Genomic DNA, 21883 nt, shown 5'->3' on the forward strand with positions numbered 1-21883 from the left:
CGGACCCATTGAAGTGAATGGGTCCACATCCGTGATGCAGAATGCACACGGAACTGCGGCCGTGTATTGCGGCCACGGATCACACACGTTCGTGTGAACTCGCCCTTAGTCTGTTCTTTTCTGATTTTTAGGGCGAGTTCACACAAACTTTTGTGATCCGTGGCCGTATTGCGGGCCGCAATACACGGTCTCAGTTCCGTGTGCATTCCGCATCATGGATGCGGACCCATTCACTTCAATGGGTCCGCAAATCCGGAATTGCGGAATGGCCGCACAGAACGGGACCCTCGGAAGCACTACGGAGTGCTTCCATGGGGTTTCGTTCCGTACTTCCGTTCCGCTAAAAGATACGAGCGGATCGCGGACCTATTAAAGTAAATGGGTCCGCGATCCGATGCGGCTGACCTACGGCCTGCGATCGTGCATTGCGGCCCGCACGGGCCCTCGTGTGAACTCGCCCTTAGAGTTTGTATTTCTTGTGTGACTAGATTTACAAATGTATCTCTTTCTTTTTACTGAGACAAAGGTGGTGTTAATTTTGACTTAGGTTTTAATATTGAAAAAAGTGGTTCTAGAGGTATTTCTAAGCCGTCATTTTCATTCATTAGACTTTCCAAGGTCTCAACACATTTTTTCTTTTTTTCCTGCATTTGTTTTATCTCATGTTCAGAGTGTAAGTGCATTTTGTGAAGTGCCAATTTTCGTGCAAATAAATGAATATCTTTTATCCAGGGGAATTTGTCGCATTGTGGTACTGATGAGAATGTAAGGCCTTTTGACAGTAATAATTCTTCCGCCTCTGTTAGAGCATGTAACGACAGATTGATCATTTCTAATCTATCGTTGTCTAGTTAATTTTCTATTTGTTGTAACCCCATTTCTCTCGATCTCGTAATTGTACCCCTGGATGGCCTAAAAAAAGAGGGGCAATAAATGTATTTTTTTCCCCTGATGGATTTGATATCTGCACATTTTGAGGCATTTGGGTTGATTGCATATTCGTACTATGTCGCAACTCTGTCATTGTATTTGACGAGTGCGCAAAGACAAAGGGCTGTGAGCCACCAAGTGATACCATAGGGGTGGTATTTAGTTTTGTATTTATTTATTTTGTACCTTGATGGTATCTGTTGTCTGTTTCCTGTTATATCTGAGCATATTGATTTAGCTTCAGGCTGATCTTTTGTTTGTCTTTTAGGTATTTGATACCTTCTCTTCTTAAATTTTCTTTTTATGCCTCTCCCTTGGTTATGTATCCCCAATTGCACTGAGCTCTCTGTTCCAGATGTCTCCGTATCCCAAACCTCTGTATAGCTTTGTGATATATTTTTATTTTGTCTCGTCTTCCAAATGTATGTGCAATCACTTTGAAAATTGGAGCGATCTCTAATATATTTTTGGTGTTTTCTCACTTTGTAAGCAATCAATATTATTTTTGAGTTTGAGCAAAAGGTTTATCTCTTTAATCTCCCTTTCTAGTTGATCAACTATTTATTAAATACTATTTTTTCATATTCTAATAGATATTTCTAATAGATATTAAATATAATTAAAAATAAAATCAGAATTATCCTTTAATAAATACATTTAATAGAAACATAGAATGTGTTGGCAGATAAGAACCAATTGGCCCATCTAGTCTGCCCAATATACGGTATGAATATCACTGTGATGTCCCTTTGTCTTTTTTTTCCAACCCCCTCCCCCCCTCTAAGAAGAGCAGTAACAGCAGAATAAAATGTATTTAATGATTATACAGGGGGACATACATAGCTTTAAAGATAGGACAAAATGTTGATGATCGAGGTAAAATAAAACTAAGTCCATAAACAAGCACAGTAGGAGGTAAGGGGAGAGAACGGGGAAGCCTGATACGGCGAGAAGAGGAAGGAGAGTCAGGTAAAAATGAATATCCTACTGGTCCAGAGATCTCTGTATCTTCTTTCTATTAGGTGATAGGTATTGTCATTTTACATATAGAGCGCTGTGAATGGGTGAAACTGGGGAGGAGGACGTACTACCCCTATAAAGATCTAATGAACCCAACGCTCATGTTACAAGCTCCTAACTCCTGAAGACGTCACATACAGGGTAAAACATGTCGGGGGAGCTCTGTTTTTTTGTTTTAAACATAAAAATATTAGTGTTGTGAGATGCAAGGGGGCTGACCTGCAGGCGTCCCCCAGCATTCAGATTGTGATAAAAAGAATTGGAAACTATAATGGAAGATAATTGGTAAATGGAGAGGCTAGAAACAAGCTAGCTCAATTGAGTAGGGGAAGTGTAGCTGTAATTTAGACATCCTGCTGGAACTAAGTGAATTAGATAGTGTAACAAACTATCTTATTGGCAACAAATAATGTAGCTAATAGAAAGTAACTGACTTTCAATATACAGCAGCTGCTAATATTTGATACTACTATATCAGTGGTGTGTGAGAATTACCACAACCACCGTTCTAATATATCTATATTTAACTATCACTATCATTGATGCATATGGAAGATTTGGAAAAAGTGAAAAAATAACACTAAGGTTTTTTGTTTTTTAATATTACCAGCACAGAGGAATATAAACACACTTTATTGCATTTTGTGTTTATTCTAAATGGATATAATAAAGGTTATTTTTTAATAAAGAAAGAGAATAAAGAATAAGGCCTAAAACAGAATTGGTATAGCTTATGGCTATTGATTTATATTCAAGATATATGCTGCATATAAAGCAATGTAGAATCCTTATGGTGTGTTTTGGGAAAAAAGACTGGCTCATGCACAGACAGAAAAAAAAGACCACTGTTACTTTAAATGATCTTTGTGCAGGATCTTTGTGCCCTCACTGTATGACACCTGGTCCCAGTGCACTAACTGCCTCATGCTTTTCCTCTCTGCTGATAAAACATGACTTTCTACTGATGATGAGCAAAATACAGAAAAATTTGATGAGGCTGTTTTGCCAAGTTTTACAAAAAAATGTTCTTAGTGCCAAATTACTTAGTCACGAAGTGCATTTCTTTGTAAGTAGCGAGCGCAAGGGCAGGGAGAGGCAATTGCACCGCTCCCCGTCATTGTACCCCTCAGATGCCGTGTTCATAGCTGATCTCGGCACCTGACAGCAATAATACAGTGTAAAATAAAATAATAAAATCATACTAACACTCATCCATTTGATCATGAAGAGCCGACTGCCGCCATCTTAATTGAAGATCTACCGGGAAATCTTGCGTGGCCCGTCGACCAGTATGGTTATGTTTAAGGGATTTCGTGCATGATCTTCAGTCAAGATGGTGGTGGCCGGCTCTTCATACTCAAACTGATGAGGTAAGTATGATTTATTTTATTTTTACCGCCATTCAGGGAAAATCGATTCGCTACCATGAAGCATGAGGAAATTCGGCTTCATGGCGAATCAAATTTTCCCTGAAATTTGGATCAAATTCCATTCCATGAAGTTCGATTCGCTCAACACTACTTTCTACATTGTAATTTAATCTGCCTAACTGAATATAACCCTACGTTGTCCCCATAAGGCCCCAAAATGGCTGGCTTGTGTCTGTAATTGATGTCTGTCAGAGACATGGCAGACACGTCCTCTCACATCACTGAATGAGCTCACAGTGGCATCTTATGCAAAAAGTTAGGCTTTTTTTTTTTTTTTTTTTTACAAAATAATAATGTGTAAAGGAGGCCTTATACCAATTTAACTGAGGAAGCAGTTTGGGATATGTTTGCACACTCATTCTGTATAAATAACCTATGGTGTTTCCGTTATTTGGTGTCAATCAGATCTAATCCAGCAGCAGGAAGTGAAAATTGTCACCTCCATTCAGCATCTGGTTCTGTTGTCAGGGATCCTGTCATTAGCTCAGTGCCATTGCGTCCTTCGCTGCTCACTCTCATTTCTTATCATTGCATGTTATTCAGCTGTAATTATACACAATACAATATGTCTGCCCGCATATTTCAAGAATAGGCTTTCAGCCAGGCTTAGTACGGGTATTGAGGGCTTGAATGAGAAGCATAATTCTGTATATTATAGACAGGAAACCTCAATAGGCCTTCAATATGTCGTATTATTAGCATTTCAAAGTATTTCATTTAATCAGAATTATAGAACTTGGTATAAAGATATATTGAGGGCTCCCAGTAGCAGCATTTATCTAAAGGACTATCGCAGCCTGGAAATATTTCAATCTGTGGGTTAAGTCCAAGAATGCATAAGAATTCTATTAAAGGGGGTTGTCCGGCAGGATCATATTCTTTTAGAGAAAGCATAGAATTGTACAAATAAAAAAATGAGAAGAATTCTAACTCACCTCACAGAGCCCCCCCCCCCCCCCCCCCCCTCCACTGCCATCTAGAAGGAGGTGTTTTGGAGAAGTCGGTGAGAAGATACTGTATAAAGACCAGGTTTATGATACTGTATGCTATGTAGACAGCTTCTAGAAGATCATTTTTCAATGCAATTTTGAGCACTTTTTATTAATGCAGTTAATTAAACAAATGTGCTCTCGAGAAAAACTGAAGTGGAAGTTAAAGGGGTTGTGTCTGATTTCAGCAAATAGCATTTATTATGTAGAGAAAGTTAATACAAGGCACTTACTAATGTATTGTGATTGTCCATATTGACTTCTTTGTTGGCTAGATTGGCTAGTTTGTTTCCATGGTTACAACTACCCTGCAATCCAGCAGCGATGGCCGTGCTTGCACACTATAGAAAAAAAGCACCAGCCTCTCTGGTGGCCGGGATCGGGAGTGTCCAGGAGTGAGCGTAGACCAGAGCTTTTTGCTACATTGTGCAAGCACGACCACCTTTTCTGGATTGCAGGGTGGTCGTAACCATAGAAACGAGCAATGTATAATGTGATGGAAAAATTAATCCAGCCAGCAAAGGAAGCAAAATGGACAATAACAATACGCTAGTAAGTGGCTTGTATTAACTTTCTCTACATTATTCATGTCATTTGCTGAAGTGAGACAACCCCTTTAAGAATTAGACATGTTTTACTACAGTAGTCTTTGGCATGCACTATACCTTATTTCAACAGATCATCATATACAAACTTTGTTTAGGACTTGTTCACATCTGTGCCTCCCTTGCAGAGCAGACAAAAGAGTCCTGCATGCAGGACTTTTATTCCTCAAAAAATCTGACTCCTGGATGGAAACCTATTGTATACTATTGTAGTCAGTGGGGTCTTTTCAGCTCTGTTGGCTTTAGTTATGTGCCGAATGTGGTACCTTCACTTTTGTTCGGTTCTTCTAGTGGAGAAGAAAAATAGAAACTACCACTGGTCTAAACATGCTCTTATTTTTCGAAAAAAGTACACGCACCGCCAGTCCACTCCCCAACGCACGTTTCGCATGCTGCTTTCTCAAGGGGTGACTACTTGATATAATAACATTTTGCATGATATGATCATCTTCTGTATTGGTACATTATTCTAGGTGATCTAGTGAGTATCCATATATTCTTGTTGGTATTGTAATTTGACCATATATGGGTCGGTACATTTCTATGGGAATTAGCTTTGGTGGTTCATTATGTAGCACAGTTTATCCATTCTGAATAAAAACCATTCAGCCACTTTTCCTATCTTAAATGGGGGGTATCCTTTGCAAGTCTGGTGCAACATGGAGCCATAAGGATTCAGCAACTTTTCCTATCTTATAAGGGAGATATATTTTGTAATATCTGGTGCAACATAGAGCCATGCACCATATTCAGCCACTTACAGGTATCACAGTTTATCCATCTGAATATAACCAATTCAGACACCTTTCCCATCTTATATGGGAGATTTTTTTGCAAGTCTGGTGCAATATAAAGCCATAAGGATGGACGCTCCAGAATTGTTATCACATGGGGAATGCGAGCAGTTACTATAGCAGACTTTTTTTTAATTACATTTTTATTCGGATTCCTTCACTCAACGTCAGACAACCAAATATTGTAACATTTGTCAGGAAAATACTCAAAAATAATTAGACAGTGAGGTGAAAATAAATTTAATAAATGAATAAATGCTTAAATAAATGAAAAAAGGGGGAGGGAAGACAGCCGGCAGCTATACCATTACGTAGCACAGTTTATCCAAATAAATAAAAAACTCACATTCCCCATCTTATATCACAGATACATTTTGTTCCAAACTGTAAACCTATATATACCTTTCATATTAGTGGTGTGTATTAACCCTAGTAGGAATGTATTAAATAACATGTATCTGTATAGCACCACCTTCTGTTTGTTTTTTTCTGATTTCTTTGTCCTGCTCTCTGAGATGGCCGCACATGCTCAGTTTCATCTTTCAACTGCCTCCTGAGCTATGATAGGGAGCGCATGGACACACCCCCTGAGCTGCAGCAGAACAGACACACCCCTTGAGCTGTCAGCTTGATTGTCACCACCAGACATCTGAGAAGCTCTGACAGACATTCTTCAGAACCTCCTGCTTGAGGTTCTTTTGTTTTGCTTTTGTTTTGTCATCTTGTTTCCCTCTCCCAGCTGTCATCTAGTTGCACTGATTGCATCCCTTTAAATACCCTCCCATACTGCATCACTTTGCGGTTTATACAACTTCCTGAAGTGTGTACATGCTTGATGCTACAACTGATGCTTCTACAGATAAGTCTGTTCATTGATTTGTGTTTTCCTGTTTGCTTGATCCTAGGGGACCCTGACTCCCTCAGTATTAAGTGTAGGGAGCCGGTGGTCGTGTCCCTTCACTATTATAGGGTGCTCAGGTGTCATACAGTCGAGGCACGAGGGCATGCAATTTTCTATCATAGAGATCTTTGCATGGGCTGAGAAGACAGGGAGAGTTTCAGGGCTTAAATAAGGGTCACCCTTTTGTTCCTTAGTTTCGGATCAAGCCAGTCGGATCCTTATTTGTAACTTCTTGTTTTCTGTTACACCATCCGTGACATTGATATAAATCTAGCCGAGCAATGAATGTGGAGATCTCTGGATCCTTGTCAGAAGCAGGGCCGGTTGTAGCTGTGTTAGAAAGGTATTATCATGGACTATATGATGTCTAATTTTCATTTTTTACATTAGTCATGGGATAACCTCTTTAGGGACCTCCAATGTCTCTTGAAACCAACCCAAAACAATATAACCAATAGGTGGCTGCATACAGATACATACAGAATAGGCATCTTGTGGCACAGTATCTCAGAATCTCTCTCTTTTTTTTTGAAATCTTGGGAAATGTTCCAGATGTTATCATGGATCTCGATGGTCTGCAGATGTAGTTCTTCCCATTTTAAAAGCTTTCAGATTGAGTTGTTTGCAGATTTTATTCATAAATGTGTTTGAGAAGGATACTTAAGTATCATCAGGTTTCACTAAGGGAGAATAAGAGAGAAAATTAATTTGGAAACCAAGGAGATTAATTTAATTTGTTCAGGGTTGTTAAACTGCAAGACTAATTAGCAAAGGGAAAAAAGTAGCAGTTTTGTTAACGAGAATAAGGGTAGTGACAGGACAAGTCTGTTAAATAAATGCGAAGGTTAAATATTGTACTGGAATAACGATAATTCTAATGAGCTATTAGAGAAAATAGAGACTTATCATGAAATGATCAATGCTCTTGTTACTCATGAATGTTAGTCTTAAAAATCTTCTTCTTGTCATACACACAAAAGCTAGATAGCCTGATCATACTGCATAAAGATAAGCACTTGGCTTAGTTGCAACCGGCTTAGTTGCCCATAGCAACCAATCAGATTCCTCCTTTCCTTTTTCAGATCTGATTGGTTGCTATGGGCAACTGAGACAGTTCTACTTTACACCAGTTTCATAAATGACCCCAATAGTTTTTTGCTTTTCAGGAAAATATATTTTTGATGATCAGTATGGCAAAATCATCTACCAAAGGCATACATATCATTGAGACAGATCGTGCAGCTGATAGGAGGCACCTTGAACAGAAGGGGCCCAGTCATGGCTGGTCCCTTCACTTTCCTGTTAGTTAGGGAAAGCCTGTGCCTCCATTATCTAGACTAATTGCAAGGAACACCTGGGAGGAAGGGAAGAATTTGGACCTTTGCCATGGAATTCTCTCTCCTCGGTATATGCCACTGTTCATAATACAGGTCCTCAGAAATTAAGAGAACAAGGAATTACAAGGATTATTCACCATATTTTAAGGGGGTCCTTCTAAAAGAAAAGTAAAAAGGTTGTTTAAAGAGCACCTGTTAGTATATCAGCTGATGTGAAGCTTATCTCTGATCTCCTGACCTCATGACTAGTGATGAGCAGCATAGGCAATATTCGCATTTGCGAGATATCCCCAATTTTTGGCCTAATATTATAAATCTTTGCAAATTCTCGAAGTGCCGATATTCGCGATCAACACTACTGGGGAGTTTCCATCATAGTAAGGGGTAGGTAACTTTCCTATTGGTTGCTAGGGATGTTGCTAAGCTCCGACAAAGATATTGCAGCCTTCTCATTGGCCCACAAGCTAGAAGCAGGGAGGGATCTTGTGTACTGGTTAAAAAGAAAAACTAGAATATTCGCGATTACGAATATATAGCACTATATTCTAAATATTCGCGAATTCTCAAAGTGCCGATATTCGCGATCAACACTACTGGGGAGTTTCCAATATAGTAAGGGGTAGGTAACTTTCCTATTGGTTGCTAGGGATGTTGCTAAGCTCCGACAAAGATATTGCAGCCTTCTCATTGGCCCACAAGCTAGAAGCAGGGAGGGATCTTGTGTACTGGTTAAAAAGAAAAACTAGAATATTCGCGATTACGAATATATAGCACTATATTCTAAATATTCGCGAATTCTCAAAGTGCCGATATTCGCGATCAACACTACTGGGGAGTTTCCAATATAGTAAGGGGTAGGTAACTTTCCTATTGGTTGCTAGGGATGTTGCTAAGCTCCGACAAAGATATTGCAGCCTTCTCATTGGCCCACAAGCTAGAAGCAGGGAGGGATCTTGTGTACTGGTTAAAAAGAAAAACTAGAATACTCGCGATTACGAATATATAGCACTATATTCTAAATATTCGCAAATTCTCAAAGTGCCGATATTCACGATAAAAATTTGCGAATCAGAATATTCGCGATCAACACTACTCATGACCACTCATTATAATTAAACTCTTATCACACTGATAAGAATATGGCTTAAATGAATGTGAGGCAAGGAGATCAGAAATAAGGTTTCACATGAGCCATCAGCTGACGGAACTCGGAGGGACAGTCTGCAAATTTTTAACCGCATGTATCACAAAAACTGCTGAAAATTTTAAATAAAGACCAATTGAAAAAAAAAATTTTAGCCCAAAAGGAGTAAAATGCAATTCTAAAAATATTATTTCCCCAAAGGTTTCCATACCCTTTAAACTCCCTATTATGTTCATCAATCTCCATCTTGTACTCTATTGAGTATATTTGCCAGTCTTACCCTTCCATAACAATGCCAACCTCAAATACCAGGCACAATTCTCCATATAGAACAAAAGCTCTCCTCAAACAGTTTCAGCCACAAATGCTCCTTCCTACAGCACCAGCCACAGCTGGCCACTCACACAGTTTATTGCCTAATCTCGTATATGCATCTTTCTGAATCATTGCTGCATTATTTACAGACATATTGAAAGAGAAACCCTTTGACATGTAATATATATTATTAATGATAACTCAAGTTGAGAACAGATCTGACTTGGCCTGACCTTGACCCAACTTGATGAAGGTTTTGGATTCATGTCTTCTTGCAATATATTTTTTTTTTAAGTGGATAATAGTTGTTAGTAATGTGTAAAATCTGAAATAACAAGGTCATATACAATGAAAGCAGACCATTGGCAATACATAAGACTAAGGCTACTTTCACACTCGCGTTTGGTGCGGATCCATCATGGATCTGCACAAACGCATCCGTTCTGATAATACAACTGCATGCATCCTTTCATAACGGATCCGGTTGTATTATCTTTAATATAGCCAAGATGGATCCGTCATGAACACCATTGAAAGTCAATGGGGGACGGATCTGTTTTCTATTTTGCCAGATTGTGTCAGTGAAAACGGATCCGTCCCCATTGACTTACATTGGGTGTTAGGTCGGATCCGTTTGGCTCAGTTTCGTCAGATGGACACCAAAACGCTGCAAGCAGCATTTTGGCGTCTGCCTCCAAAGCGGAATGGAGACGGAACGGAGGCCAACTGATGCATTCTGAGCGGATCCTTATCCATTCAGAATGCATTTAGGGCAAAACTGATCCATTTTGGACCGCTTGTGAGAGCCCTGAACGGATCTCTCTCACAAACGGAAACCAAAACGCCAGTGTGAAAGTAGCCTTACTTGAAATAACATCTTCTATTGCCTTTACATATTCCAAGCAGCTTGAAAAACTACAATTATCTCAGGCTTCCACAAGTGCTGCTCCTCTCTAAATATATTTTTTTGTATGGCATATTTTTTAGATGTGTGAGATTATCTTCAATTTCATCCAGAAAGATTAGAACTTAAAATCCCCCCAGCAGGACCTGAAGGGATCTCTACTTACCTGCTTCTGGCCAGTGGCCACTCATTTCTGGCTCCGTGGGTTCTGGGTTGTCTTCCCTGTACCACCTGTAAACTTCCTGCACAGGCAGAGTCACATGCACTGCTGAAGCCAATGATTGGCCTTGCAGGCCACTTGGGGACATGTCACCGCTGAGGTCAGTCATTGGAGTACTTTTTTTCCCATCTGAAAAAACGGATCTCAGACAGAAATGGCTCAAATTGAACATGATCCGTTTTTTTTTTTACAGGATTCTGCTAAACAGTGATATGAACTCAGCCTAAGTTTATATGTACAGGCAGTAGGTAAGGCCTAGTTCACACTTCAGTTATTTGATCAGTTATTTCCATCAGTTATTGTGAGCCAAAACCAGGTGCAGGTCAAAAACACAGAAAAGATACAAATCTATCCTTTATACCTTATCTCTGAGTAGGCTTTACTATTGGTTTTGCCCCACAATAACTGATGGAAATAACTGACCAAATTACTGATGTGTGAACTGGACCTTAGGCTGAGTTCATATCGCCGTTTAGCTTTCTGTTCCTCTGCTCTGTCAGAAGAAAACAAAAAGAAACACGATCCAGTAAAAAAAAAAGATCCTGTTGCATCAGTTGTCATCTGTTTGAACCATTTCTCTCTGAGATCCGTTTTTGTTAGATGAAAAAAAGTACTGTGACAGATCAGAAGAACAGAAATCTAAACGGTGATGTGAACTCAGCCTTAGTACAGTTCCCTTCACAGATTCTGCTAGGTGGTGGGGTAATTTACGAAAAGATAACTCATGGACAACCCCTTCAAACAGGGTGTTTGGTTTCATAAAAAAAAAAATGACAACAGTGGGAAATGGCATAAAGTAAGTAAAGCAGATGACAGTTGTGACATCGCTGTATCTTGCTGGTACTAGCTCTAACAGGTGGTAAGCAAAGCCGCTTAAATTTTTTATTGCAATACTATTCCGCCACACTTTGCAGACATTATCACTTGCTGTCCCCAATGGGGCTCACAATCTAGGTTCCCTATCAGTATGTCTTTGGAGTGTGGGAGGAAACCGGAGAACCTGGAGGAAACCCATGCAAACATGGGGAGAACACACAAACTCCACGCAGATACAGTATTGTCCTTGGTCAGATTCAAACCTAGGACCCCAGGGCTGCAAGACACCAGTGCTAACCAGTGAGCCACCATACTGCCCCATTTCTCACTGTTGCCAAGGTTTTTGTTGAAACCGGACAACCCTTTCAAGCACAAATATAGGCAAGAAGCAAACACAATTCTTCTCCAGGTTAAGTAGAGATGTTTTTCTGCACATTTAATTATACACTTTACTACAAGTGTCAGCAGCGTTCACAGTGTGCCTTCTTTGTAATGTCAAGGTATAAATGTGAATGAAAAAACTGCTAAGTGTTCTACAATCAATCCGCTTAATTAGGAATACAAGAGCACATCGTTTGCAGTTACTGTACACATAAAACACCTGTGAACGACTGTAATGTCAGCATTATAAATGAAAGGAGTCTTCCACGCAAGGCTTTCTGCAGAATCACTGTAAGATAGGAAACACAATGCAGCAGCACTCTGCACACACAAATAGCCTACGCTAATTACTTCTTCCGCTGGTGCCGTACTGGCTGTTATTAAATTCAGGTAATGCAGGTGTCACGGTGGGGAGTGGGGAAAACCCCCCACCGTACGATGACTGGGGGATAAGGAAAGCAACTAGGCCTGAACACAAGGAAAAGGGAGCAGGTTACCTCCTATTGCATCCCTATACCTCGCCCTAACTCCTCACCGTATGAGAGGACCTGGATGGTAGGAGGGATCGTACCCTGGATACCCAAGGCCCTGAGTCATACTGAGAATCCCTAACAAAGGAGCTGAGGAGAGGCGCTCTGTTCTTCCAGGACACGGAAGAACAGGAGTCTCAAAAGGCCTAGAAGCAGGGAAAGGAAAAGACACTATGCAGCAACTGGATCGGCAGGTAAGAACACCGAAAAACACACTTACCTGCTGCTGCCACCATGACTGGAACTCGTGCATACGTACCAGAGCCCTAACAACAAACAGGATGCTGTACTAGCAACTAACACAGGTATCCAGCACACCAGACCCTGCCAGGACCCCCATGCCGCAAGGTGCGTGGAAACCCCAGGCAGCACTGCATGCAGGCTTGTGGTTCACCCCTCCGGGAAACCAACCCCCTTCCAGAGGAACACAACACAGGAACAAGTCTAGCAAACAGGCTGGACTACAAACACCAAGGGACCAGACATGTAACAACCACTAGATAAGACAACAACCACCCATACATAAACATCACAAAACATATGCGAGGGTAGAGAAGTGAGGACAGAGGGATAACAATGGAGAGACATCGATGTCCCACTAGGTGGCCCTCAAGGACAGAACACCATAGACTGGAGCAGAGCTCCAGCACCAATGATGGCTGGAGTACAACTGACTAGGTAATAAAACCCAAGTGACCACACCCAGCCAGGGAGTTAACCCTTCTAGCATCAGACAGAGGAGGAACCAGGAGAAGGGGAGCAAAGAACACACATGCAGACAATCACGCGTTGCCCCTGGCAACTGGAATGTACAGCAAAAGTGTCACCGCGTACAACACAGAGGCCGTGACAGCAGGTTCCACATGCATGCTAAGCCCACACTATATTATACCTCTTTTGCTGGCTGTAAGATATGATCTGGGAGCAGGGCTTTTAGTGTCTTTTTTTTTAACATATGCTTTTTAATTAACTTGAAGCTGCTGTCTTGAGTCTGCATTTTAAAGCACTCATGTAGGCACGTTACATAACACACTTAAGGGGTCATTTTTGGCGTATATCTGTGACACATTGAAGCGCATTGAAGTGGTTATTTGCGCCTTAATCTGCTACTTTTCCCCGCTCACGCCAGGTCTAAAAAAGGGGGCCTGGTGCCGGCAGGCCCATCTCATTCATCATTCTCTACGCCTGTTTTAAGCATAGAAAATTGTCTAAATCTACACCAGCAAGGGAGCTGGCGTAGATTTAGATTGGCGATGGATACAACAAAGTTATGTAGAGGCCTGTACCTCTACATAAATTTGACGTATCCACTGCCAGCTAAAGGGGTATAAATGACCCCCTTAGTCCCTATCAATGAGTGTAATCACTCATGACAGGCAGTGGTGCGTGCCTGCCACCGCTCCTCTCATGCTGTTGGGCACTGTAGCTCCAGGACTCCAGCTGGCTGGTCCCACTGCCATCCTTCCTTTCTCTCTTTCTCTGCCCACCGGTCGCAGCCACTGGAGTAATTCTCTCCTCTCATGCAGGTTGAGGCCTGCTTCTTGCCAGCAATGCCTCTCACTGCCTGTTAGGATAGACTATCTCTTGTATAATTCGGGACAATTTCTTTACTCAAGAAACTGATAAAGAAGTGTTCCTTTATCTTTCTAGCGACTTTTCAATTTTTCAAAGGAAAAACTATGTTAACCCAAAAATGTATTTCGTATTGCTGGATATACAGTTGCAAGAAAAAGTATGTGAACCCTTTGGAATTATATGGATTTCTGCACAAATTGGTCATAAAATGTGATCTGATTTTCATCTAAGTCACAACAATTGATAATCACAGTCTGCTTAAACTAATAACACACAAAGAATTAAATGTTACCATGTTTTTATTGAACACACCATGTAAACATTCACAGTGCAGGTGGAAAAAGTATGTGAACCCCTAGACTAATGACATCTCCAAGAGCTAATTGGAGTGAGGTATCAGCCAACTGGAGTCCAATCAGTGAGATGAGATTGGAGGTGTTTGTTACAGCTGCCCTGCCATATAAAAAACACACACCAGTTCTGGGTTTGCTTTTCACAAGAAGCATTGCCTGATGTGAATGATGCCTCGCACAAAATAGCTCTCAGAAGACCTACAATTAAGAATTGTTTACTTGCATAAAGCTGGAAAGGGTTATAAAAGTATATCCAAAAGCCTTGCTGTTCATCAGTCCACAGTAAGACAAATTGTCTATAAATGGAGAAAGTGAGTGGCTTTCCTGTAAAGATGACTGCAAGAGCACAGCGCAGACTGCTCAATGAGGTAAAGAAGAATCCTAGAGTGTCAGCTAAAGACTTACAAAAGTCTCTGGCATATGCTAACATCCCTGTTAGCGAATCTACGATACGTAAAACACTAAACAAGAATGGATTTCATGGGAGGATACCACAGAGGAAGCCACTGCTGTCCAAAAAAACATTGCTGCACGTTTACAGTTTGCACAAGAGCACCTGGATGTTCCACAGCAGTACTGGCAAAATATTCTGTGGACAGATAAAACCAAACTTCAGTTGTTTGGAAGAAACACACAACACTATGTTGGAGAAAAAGAGGCACAGCACACTAACATCAAAACCTCATCCCAACTGTGAAGTATGGTGATGGGGGCATCATGGTTTGGGGCTGTTTTGCTGCGTCAGGGCCTGGACGGATTGCTATCATCGAAGGAAAAATGATTTCACAAGTTTATCAAGACATTTTGCAGGAGAACTTAAGGCCATCTGTCCACTAGCTGAAGCTCAACAGAAGATGGGTGTTGCAACAGGACAACGACCCAAAGCATAGAAGTAAATCAACAACAGAATGGCTTAAACAGAAGAAAATACGCCTTCTGGAGTGGCCCAGTCAGAGTCCTGACCTCAATCCGATTGAGATGCTGTGGCATGACCTCAAGAAAGCAATTAACGCCAGACATCCCAAGAATATTGCTGAACTGAAACAGTTGTTTAAAAAGAAATGGTCAAGAATTACTCCTGACCGTTGTGCATGTCTGATCTGCAACTACAGGAAACGTTTGGTTGAAATTATTGCTGCCAAAGGAGGTTCAACCACTTATTAAATCCAAGGGTTCACATACTTTTTCCACCTGCACTGTGAATGTTTACATGGTGTGTTCCATAAAAACTTGGTAACATTTAATTATTTGTGTGTTATTAGTTTAAGCAGACTGTGATTGTCTATTGTTGTGACTTAGATGAAGATCAGATCACATTTTATGACCAATTTTTGCAGAAATCCATATAATTCCAAAGGGTTCACATACTTTTTCTTGTAACTGTACATTCAATGTTCGATTGGTTCAACTGCTGTGACACTGGCTGATCTCGAGAACACAGTGCCTAGCTCTGCTAAGCTTTTTCCAAAGGCTTCAGGAAAGGACATTTGATATAATTAGTGATGAGCAAAGTTTTAAAAAACTCCATTCGGCTGCTTCGATGAACTATGCCAAGAAATTAGATTCATTACGAATTACTTTGTAACGAATCACATATCATTGTATGGAGCATATGGCATGACTGGGACAGCGATTGCCCTGCCCCCCGTCATTTAACCCCTCAGAGGCCACATTCAACCCTGATCACAGCAGTCAGATTCAGCCTATCAGGGGGTTAATCAGGAGTTAAAACAAAAAAAATATATACTCAGCTCTTCCATTTGAGCGCGGAGAGGCCGTCGTGGCCAGCTTGATTGAAGAAAACGCGGCAATTCTCGTGCTTTGCTAACTTGAATTCACTCTAAACTAGATATAATGGACTGACCTTGAGTCAGAGCACACACTAGCACGGTGCTTTCCTAGCGTTGCTGATACTTTATTGTAGCAGTTGATAGGTTCACAGTGGTCAGATACAGATACAATAACAAAAAGGTGACGTAATAGTAGTTACAATAAATGAGAGGCACTTGTAATAGCACAGCTTCAGTAAGGAGATTATAAGCTTTTTTTATTTTTTATTTGTGATACTGTCTCAAAAGATGTCTATCCTATATGTCTATGTGAGACCACCCGTGAAGGGTTTTGCTAATATGTTGCAGTATTGTATTGAGTTTGTATTGTGAGAAATTGGAGTCCTTATTTAACTTCAAGCAAAGGTACTGTAAGAGTGGACACATCTGTATCCTAGCAATGTATCCTAGCTATGTCTTCAATGTTTCTGCTAAGACCTTTTAGTGGTACTATATTTTAATATAAACCAGCACGAAAAACTAGTTAGGCTGGGTTCACATAACGTTTTTCTCATCCGTTTAACGTATACAAAAAGTATACATTAAAGGGATGCCTCAGAATGATGCTACACAGTGGCATCCGTTCACCATAGAGTTCCAGTGTATACTTTTTTTTACTGGACTGTGCAGGATACAAGAACGCAGTTTTCTGTGTTTTTGTATCTTTTTTTTCTCCTAACATATACTTTCAGTTGGAAGATATTACTTTGTATAACAGACCTACTGAGGTGGTCACGTATGCTCATTTCCATCATTTAACTGTCACCGGCAGGTTCCACGGTTAGAAGCTGTGACAGTTATAGGCCTCATGCACACAACAGTATTTTTTCACGGTCCGCAAAAACGGGGTCCGTGATCCGTGACCGTTTTTCCTTCCGTGGGTCTTCCTTCCGTGGGTCTTCCGCCTGGCCGTGCGGAGCCAAACGGATCCGTCCTGAATTACAATGCAAGTCAATGGGTATGGATCCGTTTGACGTTGACACAATATGGTGCAATTGCAAACGGATCCGTCCCCATTGACTTTCAATGTAAAGTCTGGAGTCTCTTTTATACCATCTGATCGGAGTTTTCTCCAATCCGATGGTATATTTTAACTTGAAGCGTCCCCATCACCATGGGAACGCCTCTATGTTAGAATATACTGTCGGATATGAGTTAGATCATGAAACTCAGATCCGACAGTATATTCTAACACAGAGGCGTTCCCATGGTGATGGGGACGCTTCAGGTTAGAATATACTACAAACTGTGTACACGACTGCCCCCTGCTGCCTGGCAGGTGCTGCCAGGCAGCAGGGGGCAGACCCCCCCTGTTTTTAACTCATTGGTGGCCAGTGCGGCCGCCCCCCCCCTCCGCTGTAGTTAACTTGTTGGTGACCAGCCCCCCTCCCTCCCTTGTAGTTAACTCGTTGGTGACCAGCCCCCCCTCCCTCCCCTGTAGTTAACTCATTGGTGACCAGCCCCCCCTCCCTCCCCTGTAGTTAACTCGTTGGTGACCAGCCCCCCTCCCTCCCCTGTAGTTAACTCGTTGGTGACCAGCCCTCCCTCCCCTCTAGTTAACTCGTTGGTGACCAGCCCCCCCCTCCCTCCCCTGTAGTTAACTCGTTGGTGAACAGCCCCCCCTCCCTCCCCTGTAGTTAACTTGTTGGTGGCCAGTGGGCCCTCCCCCCTCCCTACCCCTCCTAATTAAAATCTCCCCCCCTATCATTGGTGGCAGTGGAGCGTACCGATCGGAGTCCCAGTTTAATCGCTGGGGCTCCGATCGGTAACCATGGCAACCAGGACACTACTGCAGTCCCGGTTGCCATGGTTACTTAGCAATTTGTAGAAGCATTATACTTAGTTGCGAGCTGCGCTGTCTGTGTCCGGCCGGGAGCTCCTCCTACTGGTAAGTGACAGATCATTAGGCAATGCACCGCACAGACCTGTCACTTACCAGTAGGAGGAGCTCCCGGCCGGACACAGATGGCGCAGCTCGCAGGTAAGTATAATGCTTCTACAAATTGCTAAGTAACCATGGCAACCGGGACTGCAGTAGCGTCCTGGTTGCCATGGTTACCGATCGGAGCCCCAGCGATTAAACTGGGACTCCGATCGGTACGCTCCACTGCCACCAATGATAGGGGGGGAGATTTTAATTAGGAGGGGTAGACTATGGAACTGTAGGACGTTGCCAGGGACAATCGGAATGGGCGCCCCGCTGAAGGGGGAAGCTGGAAAAAAGAAAAATGTGTCTGTATATCTGTATAAAAATGCCCCAAATGACAAATGTATCCGTTCCACGCCCGGTCATTTTTTCTGATGATTATTTTGCCATGTTTGACGCCAGGTGTATGTAACGAGGGGGGCGCCGGCATCGCGTATCCCTTTTATTTGACTCCCATATTCACGGAAGGATAATTGCTGTTTATTAAATATATGCTAATAAGCTTGATCAGCGCCGAGCCTTGAAATTACCGCAAACAGCTGGAAGGTGCAGCTGCCGATTGATTTATTTGCTGTAGTATTTTTTTATTTTTTTTTTAACGGATGCAGATTTGTTTCTGGCTCTATCTTCCACTGGATAAATGGAAGCCCATTATTTCGCCTGCCGCTGACAGCTGCGGCGCCTCCGAGTAGATTGGGCAAAAATGTAATCAAATAAAAAAATACCGTATGTAGAAATTGGTGAAGATTTGGGAGATGTTTAGACCCCATTCGGGAATGTTCACACGGTGCTGCATGGTCCATAGCGCTAATCTGCGTCAGATCCGGGAATCTGCGCTGCTATTCAAACGTTTGAACTGTATTCCAATGGGGTTAATCCACGAGTGGTTATTCGCCGTGGTCTCGGTGTCAGCGGGGGACATGTCACACATGGTGACGCGGAGGTGTGAATGTGCCCTTATTCGAAGTGGGCCGATCCTGGGCGCGGTTCAAGCTGCAAATCCGTGGTTCAAGTCTCAGATTTCTGTGAGTCACATGAACGCCACCTCTCCAATTTACTAACAGCAAGCAGAGATCTTGAAAACAGGGAATAACGGAAAGACAAATTGGTAAAGTAACCATGGCAACCGGGACTGCAGTAGCGTCCTGGTTGCCATGGTTACTGATCGGAGCCCCAGCGATTAAACTGGGACTCCGATCGGTACGCTCCACTGCCACCAATGATAGGGGGGGAGATTTTAATTAGGAGGGGTAGGGAGGGGGAGGGCCCACTGGCCACCAACGAGTTAACTACAGGGGAGGGAGGGGGGGCTGGTCACCAACGAGTTAACTACAGGGGAGGGAGGGGGGCTGGTCACCAACGAGTTAACTACAGGGGAGGGAGGGGGGCCCACTGGCCACCAATGAGTTAACTACAGGGGGGGGAGGGGGGGCCGGCCGCACACTCGCCACCAATGAGTTAAAAACAGGGGGCAGTCATGTACACAGTTCTTTTAGTATATTCTAACCTGAAGCGTCCCTATCACCATGGGAACGCCTCTGTGTTAGAATATACTGTCGGATCTGAGTTTTCACGAAGTGAAAACTCAGCTCTGAAAAAGCTTTTATGCAGACGGATTTGCGGATCCGTCTGTATGAAAGTAACCTACGGCCACGGATCACGGACACGGATGCCAATCTTGTGTGCATCCGTGTTCTTTCACGGACCCATTGACTTGAATGGGTCCGTGAACCGTTGTCCGTCCAAAAAATAGGACAGGTCATATTTTTTTGACGGACAGGATACACGGATCACGGTCTCGGCTGCAAAACTGTGTATCTTCCGATTTTTCCACGGACCCATTGAGAGTCAATGGGTCCGCGAAAAAAAATGGAAAACGGCACAACGGCCACGGATGCACACAACGGTCGTGTGTATGAGGCCATAGGGAGAGAACTCCAGCAGGAAGGGCGGTAGGACACACCACTGATCAGCAGTAAAAAGGACATGTCCCACGAGAAAGGACACGCCCCTGAGCTGTTAGCCTGAAATAATTCTAGCAGAGCAATTGGAACAAAGAAAGAGGGGAGTTCTTGCTCTATGTGAGGTGTGGGGCAGGTTGTAGCTTTTTTAAAGGTGACTGTCATGTACTATATGATGTCAATGGTGACAGAACCCCTTTAAATAGAGCTTTTACATATGTGGCATATAGTCATAGTGAAGTCAATACCACACACTAAAATGGGTTGTCTGCAGGGGTGCACCTAGCCTTTCTGCTGCCTGAGGCAAAAACTGAAATGGCACCCCCCCCCCATGCCAAATTCTCAACTTAACCCCCTTCCCTCAGGCCTAGCATTAAAGACATACTTGCACTACAAAACATACAGGGTAAGGCCTCATGCACACGACCGTTGGTGTTCCGTTCCACAAAATGGGGCTCCGTTGTTCCGTGATCCGTTTCCATTTTTGTTTCTGTGTGTCTTCCTTCCTTTTTATTCCAGACATGAAGGAAAGTAAAAAAAAGCCTAAGTCAAGACATGCGGCTGACAATCGTGTGTGCGTCTGCGTTTTTCACTGACCCATTGACTTAAAAAAATAGGACAGGTTATATTTTTTTGACGGACTCAAACCACGGATCACGGACGCTGATGACAAACGGTGCATTAGCCGAGTTTTCAACAGACCCTTTGAAAGTCAATGAGTCAGCAGAAAATCACGAAAAACGGAACAACGGACACGGAATGAAACAACGGTCGTGTGCATGCGGCCTAATACAGCACCACATACCTATTACATCCATTGACGTCTTCCACAATGTAATCGCTAATTGCCCATAGCCCTTCCACTTGTCCCTACCTGGCGCTGCCTGAGGCAATCACCTCACCTTGCCTCATTGGCGGTGCGCCTCTGGTTGTCTGGGATCATTAAAAATCTTGGACAAGCCATACAATTGCTCAAAATAATCATGGTATACTCACGTTTTTCTCTAGTGGCATTTTATACCGTGCTCATCTGGTCCTACTGCCACTGCTTGTTTGAAAATTGCAGATGACATGTACAGGCAGGCAGCACCTAACTGCTGCAACCAATCAGTGTCCGTCTAACACTGAGGACAGTGACTGGCTGCAGCAGTTACTTGGTCTATACTGGAACACTGAAGAAAATGGCACTGGAGAATGGAGTGAGTACGTTACGATTTTTTATTTTAAGGAATTGTAGGGTATGTGCCAAGATTTTTTGCTATCTCAGACAACCCCTGATATTCAACATGTAAGTAAGGGTACTTTTACACTTGCGTTGTGAGGATCCAGCAGGCAGTTCCGTCGCCGAACTGCCTGCCGAATCCGGAAATACGTATGCAAACAGATATCATTTGTAGACAGATCCGGATGCAGATCCATCTGACAAATGCATTGAAATTCCGGATCTGTCTCTCCAGTATAATTCAGAAAAACAGATCCGGTATTTATTTTTTTCACATTTTTAAAGATCTGCGCAGACCGGGAAACCGGATCCGGTTTTCTGGAACACTTGGTACATTTCAATAGGAATTAATGGCATGTGTTGCGGAATTTGGGTCGGAGAATTTCTCAGGCCAAATACCGTAAAGGTACTGAATTCAAGACATCCTGATGCATACTGGCGGAATGCTTTTCATTCAGAACGCATTAGGATAAAACGTAAGCTTTTTTTTACGGTATTGAGCCCCTGTGACGGAACGCAATACCGGAAAAGAATAACGCTAGTGTGAAAGTACCCTCAGCAAACAATGCCCACCGGTTGTAGTCTCCAGGATTGATGGCTAATTTATCTTGTTCAAAGCAAAGGTAATACTTTATTGATATACAGGTCACCATGCTTTCTTGGATCTCAACTTATTCCTTTATAATCCTGCAGTTACATG

The 21883-nt window shown here is 42.5% G+C and overlaps 1 protein-coding gene across 1 annotated transcript in view; it reads left to right on the forward strand.

The window, feature by feature from the left end:
• Positions 1–21883, forward strand: part of CACNA1I (calcium voltage-gated channel subunit alpha1 I) — a 917463-nt gene that overhangs the window by 653633 nt on the left and 241947 nt on the right. The window lies entirely within an intron of this gene.

This window comes from Bufo gargarizans, chromosome 7 (genome assembly GCF_014858855.1).
Source record: "Bufo gargarizans isolate SCDJY-AF-19 chromosome 7, ASM1485885v1, whole genome shotgun sequence".
NCBI classification, from domain to species: Eukaryota; Metazoa; Chordata; class Amphibia; order Anura; family Bufonidae; genus Bufo; species Bufo gargarizans.